Below are 8,677 nucleotides of genomic sequence, written 5' to 3' on the forward strand. Positions count from 1 at the left end.
TGATAGTAACTTCACCTTAACTGTAAACACTGACTAAATTTTCAGCCTTTGTTCCCACTCTGAGAGCCGTCTTTAGTAGGAAATTTGTCTGAAGATTCTCAGCCTTAGTGAAAAGTCTCAGATGTCTATTTTCCAATTATCTATGACATAGTGCCACCTTGTGGTGAAATAGGAACAACGCCAATCCTGTATCCTTTACTTATAAGTAGGTTGGACAGAGATTTATAGCCTTATCTACTTAACGACTGCAACTAATGATTATTTTCATTTCTGTTTATCTTCTCAATCAGTGAGTTTATTGTGTTTTCACTATAATCACAGAAATTACAATGAATAACATGGTTTTATTCTCATATTCTTTTGGATTTTCTACAAATGTGTTGTTTTGTGCGACAGGCAGTCCAAGTCAAATAATATTTGTTCACTTTAAATTAAATTAGAAAATCTTGACCATGTTCGACACCTTCCTTGGAAACGATAGATTATCTGTCCCACTTTTTTTATATACAGTCTATGGTCCCACTGTTAAGCAGCCTGTGTTAAACTGTTACAATCTGTAACACTAATGTTGGTTCATATAATATTTAGGGCCCGACCACTGACAAACTAAAGTCTGTAGGCGCAATTGGAAAAACGCAACAGAAAGCCTGCTATTTTGCATTTAGTTTTTTGTTAATTTTTTTATTTATAATAGTTTTTGTTGTTTTTAATTTGGTTTAAAAAAAAAAAAAAGTACTCCCTGCGCAGATGTCAACTGCGCACATCCTGCACAGTGGACTCTGCACAGGATTCATTTAATTTTATTTTATTAAATTTTATTTATTTCCATTTTTTTTTATAATATTTATTTGTGTATTTTAATTTACATAGTGTAAGATGTTGTGCAATGAATATGTGATTTAGGTCCTGACAATTTTAGGTTCACTGTCTTGCAACGGCCTCTTCGGCACGCAGATGGGGAGGAGTGGGAATCGAACCCTATCCTTGTTGAAGAACGACCACTCTACCACATAGGCCATACCGCCTGCTCATTCCCATGAGAAACTAAGCACAATAAGAAGATGGACAAATTATTGTGTGTGTGTCTGTGTGTTACGTGTGTGGTTGTTTTCCTGTGTCTCCCCTCTCATTCTCTGCAGGTCTCACACCATTGGCTGTTCCTCCACCATCGTCCAACCCCCTGTCCAATCTGGGAGCTGTCTGTTGGCCAATTAGTGTCGTCAGGCCTTGATAACTTGCACCTGTTTTGTCTCCATGGAGAGAGGCCATTGTCTGCCTGTGTGCGGGCTGTGTGGAGCTGTTGCCTTTTGTTTGTGAGATGCCACCGGGGTTTAGGTGAATAGGTAAGACACCCTTGGGTTTACACTGCCATCACGTAGACCATACTCTGTTATCACATCAGGTTAGGAGCGGGGCCACCCTCTGTATGTATTAGCTAGGTTGTATGTGTGCACTAGTTAGTTGTCACGTTATCTTGTTTTCTTTGCTTTGGCTCCGCTTATAGTTCCCTATTCCCCTTGGCGGATCGCTGGCTAAATAAAACACCCTTACTGACCCAGTTTGCTGTTGTGCCCTGTTTTGTTGTTCTCCGAGTCAGCCTAACAGTAACATGTGTTATGGTTCCCCTACTCCCCCCCTAGACGTAGCAAGCTAACATCCTGGAGCCGTAACATATTTGGGGGCTCATCCGGGATCCTCATTGTAGGACTCCACGTCGGGCTGGCTTAGAGGTGTTCGATGCAGGTGTGCACATAGTGTAGCTGGTTTGTGTGTATAAGATAGGCAGTAGTTTTTTTTGTAGGGCTCGTTATGGAGGCTTTTGAGTTGGGTGTCTTTTTGGCTGATCCGTCTATGGATCGAATTGACAGATGCCGGAAGGCTGATTTATATGCCATAGCGGCTCATTTTGAGTTTCCAGTTCAGGGGACCCTGCTCAAAGCGAGACTTAAGGAGTGTGTCGTGGATATGCTGGTGGGCAAGGAGGTGCTTGGTGTGAATGCGGCTTCTCCTTGTAGTGATGATAGGGAGGACATGCAGGCTGGGGCAGAGGCTAAGCCACCCGCTACCTTACCACGCTTTAATCCGTTGTCACCTACTTTATTAATGTCGTCTCAGGACGCCCGTCTGAAAGTAAGGTTGGCCCGCTTGCAAATGGAGGCTGAGCGTGGAGAGAGGCAAGCTGAGCGTGAGCACCATCTGGAGATCCGACGGATTGAGGCAGAGAAGGAGGTGAAACTACGGAGGTTGGAATTGGAGGCTGCAAGTGCAGCACGTTCACCCCAAACCACCCTCTCTTCTCCACTAGCTAGCTCATTTTGCACATTGGATGTGACTAAACAAATGGCGTTGGTTCCGCAGTTCCGGGAATCGGAAATCGATTCTTATTTTGGTGTGTTTGAACGCATCGCAGTTTCTATGCAGTGGCCTAAAGAGGTGTGGCCCCTCTTGCTTCAGTGTAAACTAACTGGTAAAGCTCAGGAGGTGTTGGCGTCCATTTCGTTGGCGGACAGTCTAGATTACGAAATTGTTAAAACCACTGTTCTTCGTGCGTATGAGTTAGTACCTGAGGCATATAGACAAAAATTTAGGAGTTGCAAAAAGTCTCCTGATCGTACTTTCATGGAGTTTGCTCGAGAGAAGGCCACCTTGTTTGATCGGTGGTGCACCGCCACTAAAACTACAGATTTTTCCTCTCTTCGAGAATTAGTCCTGCTGGAGGAATTCAAGAATAGTGTATCAGAACGTATAGTGACATACTTGAATGAGCAAAAAGTGGTGTCATTGTCCCAGGCAGCTGTATTAGCGGACGAGTTTGTACTCACCCACAAGCCCGCTCATTCGTTCTCTACCTCTCCAACCACTCAGTTTCGCAGGTCAGTTTCGCTACCTTTACGTTCTAGGGAGGAACGGGAGTGTTATTATTGTCATGAATTTGGCCATTTAATTGCTGACTGTCAGCTTCGTATGAGAAATCATCCACCGCCCGTTCAACAACAAAAGGGGGTTGGGTTGATAAGTACAGTTTCTCGCTCTGTGGCAGTTATGCCGAATGTGTGCATTTCTGACCTTCCTGACCCCAGCTACAAACCATTCATTTTGAGTGGTCTTGTGTCACTGACCGGTGATCCAAAGGAACAGCAAAAGGTTCAGATTCTCCGTGACACTGGGGCGGCCCAGTCGTTTATCCTCTCTGATGCAGTGCCATTGTCAGGTGATTCATTCTGTGGTTCCAGTGTTTTGGTTCAGGGCATAGAGATGGGATTTGTGCCAGTCCCCTTGCACCTGATACATTTAAAATGTGATTTAGTCAGTGGAATTTTCAAAGTCGGGGTATGTCATAACCTGCCGGTAAAAGGCGTTCAGTTTATCATGGGCAATGATATTGCTGGAGGCAGAGTGCTGCCTATGTTGGAGGTATTGGACTGTCCCGAAGCTAACGCTGAGGATGAGTTAGCCGAGAGATTCCCTGGGATTTTTCCGGTGGGGGCTGTTACACGGGCGCAGTCCCGACCATTGAGTAATGTGGTTGACCTGTCTGACTCCTTTCTTGTCCCAGTGGGGGACGTAAATGAGGTTACTGGTTCTACCTCTGTGCCCCCTCCACAGCCTGATAAGAACAGTGCCGTTGAGAGTGCTGGCCTTAGTCTCGACCCATTGCCTCTACCGATAACTCGTGATAAGCTGGTTGCTATGCAAAAGATAGATTCTACACTGGAGCAGTGTTATGGGAAGGCTGTTACTCCGGGTGGGGATATCGACGGTAAGGTGGGTTACTTCCTAGATAATGCTCTTCTCATGCGTAAGTGGACTTCATCTCTTGATTCAGAACGTGACTGGAGTGTGATCTATCAGATTGTAGTGCCTGTTGCATATCGACAGGATATTCTATCACTTGCTCATAGTCACGTATGGTCTGGTCATTTAGGTATCACGAAAACCTATGACAGGATTCTAAGGCACTTCTTTTGGCCTGGACTGAAACGTGATGTAGCTGCATTCTGTCGTACTTGTCATACCTGTCAGGTCACAGGAAAACCAAACCAGGTTATTCCACCCGCTCCTCTCTGTCCGATACCCGCGTTAGGTGAGCCTTTTGAGCACGTGTTAGTTGATTGTGTTGGCCCATTGCCTAAGTCTAAGACTGGTAACCAGTTTTTATTGACGATTATGTGTGTTGCTACACGGTATCCTGAGGCTATTCCCCTTCGGAAAATCACTGCTCAGGCAGTGGTCAAGGCTTTGGTTAAGTTTTTCTCGACGTTTGGGCTCCCGAAAGTGGTGCAAACTGATCAAGGAAGTAATTTCCTTTCTAACCTTTTTGAGCAGGTGCTGACATCTTTGTCTATTACACACAGAGTTTCCAGTGCCTACCACCCTGAGTCTCAGGGTGCTCTCGAACGTTGGCACCAAACGCTTAAATCCATACTGCGAAAGTACTGTCTCGAGACCGGGAGAGACTGGGATGAGGGTGTTCCTTTTGCCTTGTTTGCGGTTCGTGAGATCGTTCAGGAGTCCTTAGGGTTTAGTCCGGCTGACCTTGTTTTTGGACATACGGTACGCGGCCCTCTCAGAGTTCTGAAAGACCAGCTTATCTCGGGTAGTGCTTCTTCTCAAAATGTGTTAACTTATGTGAGCCGGTTCCGTGAACGGTTGCACAGTGCCTGTGCCCTCGCTAGGGAAGCTCTGTCCGCCTCACAGAAGCGGATGAAGCGTCACTTTGATGAGAAGGCTGTCCCACGTTCACTGCAGACGGGTGACCAGGTTCTAGTTCTGCTTCCCATTCCCGGATCCTCCCTCTCTGCCCGTTTCTCCGGTCCTTATTGTGTGGGACGGAAGTTGAGTGACACAGATTATGTTATACAGACCCCAGATCGGAGGCGCAAGACAAGAGTTTGCCATGTTAACATGCTTAAGTTGTATCATGCAAAAGTTACTCCTCCTGAGGACTCCGTAGAAGGGTCTACGGGTCCCACAGTCAAGTCTGCCGTTCCAGCTGTATTGGTTCCAGGCTCCTACCAGGTTCCTGAGGGTGACGAGGATGGATTGGAGTTGCGGAGTGCTCCTCAACAGACCCCTCGGTTGTTGAACTCTCGGATGCTGTCATCTCTGGACTCGCATCTGGCCTATCTGGATGAGGAACGTAGGGCTGACATGGTAGCCCTAATACGTGGGTTCCCTTGTCTGTTCGGTGATGTTCCTTCCCTGACCAACGTTTTGAAGCATGATATAGATGTGGGAGGTGCAGCACCTATCAAGCAGCATCCATACCGCATTAACGCTACGAAAAGGTTGATCATGTCGCAGGAGGTGTCTTATTTAGTAGAGAATAGTCTGGCGTCTTCGAGCTCTAGTCCTTGGAGTTCACCATGCCTCTTGGTACCCAAGCCTGATGGCACGTTCCGTTTCTGTACGGATTATAGGAAGGTGAACGCAGTCACGGTTCCTGACTCGTACCCGTTGCCGCGTATTGATGATTGTGTGGACACCATTGGGTCTGCCCGGTATGTGACAAAGCTGGATCTGTTAAAGGGATATTGGCAAGTCCCACTTACTGCTCGTGCTTCGGAGATCTCCGCATTTGTCACTCCAGACAAGTTTCAGCAGTACTCAGTGATGGCGTTTGGGATGCGGAATGCACCTGCCACTTTCCAGCGCTTAGTGAATATTGTTTTAGCTGACGTCCCACACTGTGCTGCTTACCTCGATGATGTAGTTGTGTATTCGTCTGATTGGGCTGCTCATGTAGATACCTTGACAACAGTGTTCCAGCGTTTGGCGAGGGCTTCCTTGACGCTGAATTTGGCAAAATGTGAGTTTGGTAGGGCTACCGTTACTTACCTTGGTAAACAGGTTGGGGGTGGTGAGGTGCGCCCCGTGGAGGCTAAGGTGACTGCTATCACTGCCTTCCCAGTGCCCATCACCCGGCGTGAGCTGCGCCGCTTCTTGGGTATGGCTGGGTATTATCGTGGGTTCTGTAGGAATTTTTCCTCTGTTGTCGCCCCTCTGACTAGTCTGCTGAGCCCCTTGGTCCCGTTTGCGTGGTCTCCAGATTGCCAACACGCTTTTGTTTCTGTTAAGACTCTGCTATGTAGTACCCCTGTTCTGGTGGCTCCTGACTTTGAGAAGCCATTCAAGGTGGAGGTAGACGCATGCAATGTAGGTGCCGGTGCCGTTCTTATCCAGGAGGATTCCAACGGGCTGGACCATCCGGTCTGCTACTTCTCACGGAAGTTCAATGAGTGCCAGACACGGTACTCTACTATTGAGCAGGAAGCTCTGGCTTTGCTGATGGCACTCCAGTTTTTTGAAGTTTATTTGGGATCGAGTTCTAGGCCAATTGTGGTCTACACGGATCACAATCCGCTGGTTTTTCTCCACCGGATGTATAATCAGAACCAGCGCCTCATGCGGTGGGCGCTGATTGTGCAGGGGTACAACCTGGTGATTCGTCACAAGAAGGGCTCCGAGAATATGTGTGCGGATGCCCTTTCTCGTGTGTGATGTTTGCTCTTATGGGTGGGGGTGTTACGTGTGTGGTTGTTTTCCTGTGTCTCCCCTCTCATTCTCTGCAGGTCTCACACCATTGGCTGTTCCTCCACCATCGTCCAACCCCCTGTCCAATCTGGGAGCTGTCTGTTGGCCAATTAGTGTCGTCAGGCCTTGATAACTTGCACCTGTTTTGTCTCCATGGAGAGAGGCCATTGTCTGCCTGTGTGTGGGCTGTGTGGAGCTGTTGCCTTTTGTTTGTGAGATGCCACCGGGGTTTAGGTGAATAGGTAAGACACCCTTGGGTTTACACTGCCATCACGTAGACCATACTCTGTTATCACATCAGGTTAGGAGCGGGGCCACCCTCTGTATGTATTAGCTAGGTTGTATGTGTGCACTAGTTAGTTGTCACGTTATCTTGTTTTCTTTGCTTTGGCTCCGCTTATAGTTCCCTATTCCCCTTGGCGGATCGCTGGCTAAATAAAACACCCTTACTGACCCAGTTTGCTGTTGTGCCCTGTTTTGTTGTTCTCCGAGTCAGCCTAACAGTAACATGTGTTATGGTTCCCCTACTCCCCCCCTAGACGTAGCAAGCTAACATCCTGGAGCCGTAACACTGTGTCATTCTATGTTTTTTATATTTGTAATTGCATTCCCTTTTTATAAAATAAATGAAATAAAACAAAATTTGGTTCTCTCTATTTAGTCTATGGTCCCACTGTTTAGTCAGCAGTTATAGTCTTAATCTTCTCTAGATTTACTGGCTGATCCATCATAAGGTAAATACCACCACCTACTGTACAAGAGTGTGTACTCACCTCACCCTCCTCTTCCCAACATGAAAGAGAACCTATGTTAGTCTTCAGTTGTTATAAAAACTCAAAAGGTGTTTAGTTTGTCCAGTCTGGGCTACTGTAAACAACATGGTCCCCACCGCACTCGGACTTTTATTCCACCCCCACACCTCTAGGATGTGTTAAATTAACACAATATATTATATCCTAATATATTATACTGCATTACATTGCATATTGCAATATGACACTGTTAATTGTTTTGCATTTAGCATTTCACTTTTTTACTTCACTTTTTATATCTTTTATCTTTTATACATTTTTATTCAGAAATGTTTATCTCAAAATAAATGTTACTTTGTATAAATATTGGTAAAAAGTGAGTAGATAAGAAGTAAACAGTGAGTAAATATATACTGGTCTCCCATTTTTTATTGCTCTCCTATGCATGTTGTATTTATGTTTCTATGTTCATTGTTTGCACCAATAACCAGAGCAAATTCCTTGTATGTGTGAATGTACTTGGCAATAAAATACTTCTGATTCTGATTCTGATGGTTCCCACTCTCAATGGAAATATAAAGTATATACATACAAATGGCCCATTCTAGGGTAAAGAAAACCACAATTCGTACAATTTAGATGAATCAAACTAGTGAGAACATCAATCTGATTGTTTTTTATTAAATTTATGCCAATAGATCCCTTTCACCTAAATCTTACACACTGAATCTGTCACAAATTTCCTCAAACTCCACCCATTAGCCCTGTGTCTTTTAAATAAGTAACAAGTGCCTTCCTGATGCATCTTATTCCCTCTCCCTCTGTGTCCTTGAAGCTTTGTCTTTCTGCCTCATACAGAAACTCACAATGGAAAACGACATGTTCAGTCTTCAACCCCAAAATTACTACATCTGGAACTGTCCCTCTTCCCTATTGTAAACAAGGTATCATTCATACATGTAGGATCTAATCTCAGTCTTATATAAAGACTTCCTCCATTCTGCTCCTTCCTGTCAACTCCTTGGTTTTGACGGAGTTTTGTATTTTATAGCTACATAGGTCCAGAAGTGCCAAGTTTAGATTAGATTCAACTTTATTGTCATTAGCACAGTACAAGTACATATGCAACGAAATGCAGTTTAGCGTCTAACCAGAAGTGCAAAAAAAGGCAGTAAAAGTGCAGAGTATCGTGCATATTAAAGTGAAAAATGTAATAAATAAGATCTGTACAGTAGAAATATATATGGAATATTACAGTGTTAACAGGAATATACGGACGAGGAATACACTATGAGCAGGATAAAAATAAATATATATAAATATGAATACACTATAGGCGGGATAATACAGTAATAAAAAACAAAGCAACAGTCAGTGCAATGTACGAATGT

Source organism: Limanda limanda, chromosome 17 (genome assembly GCF_963576545.1).
Source record: "Limanda limanda chromosome 17, fLimLim1.1, whole genome shotgun sequence".
NCBI lineage: Eukaryota > Metazoa > Chordata > Actinopteri > Pleuronectiformes > Pleuronectidae > Limanda > Limanda limanda.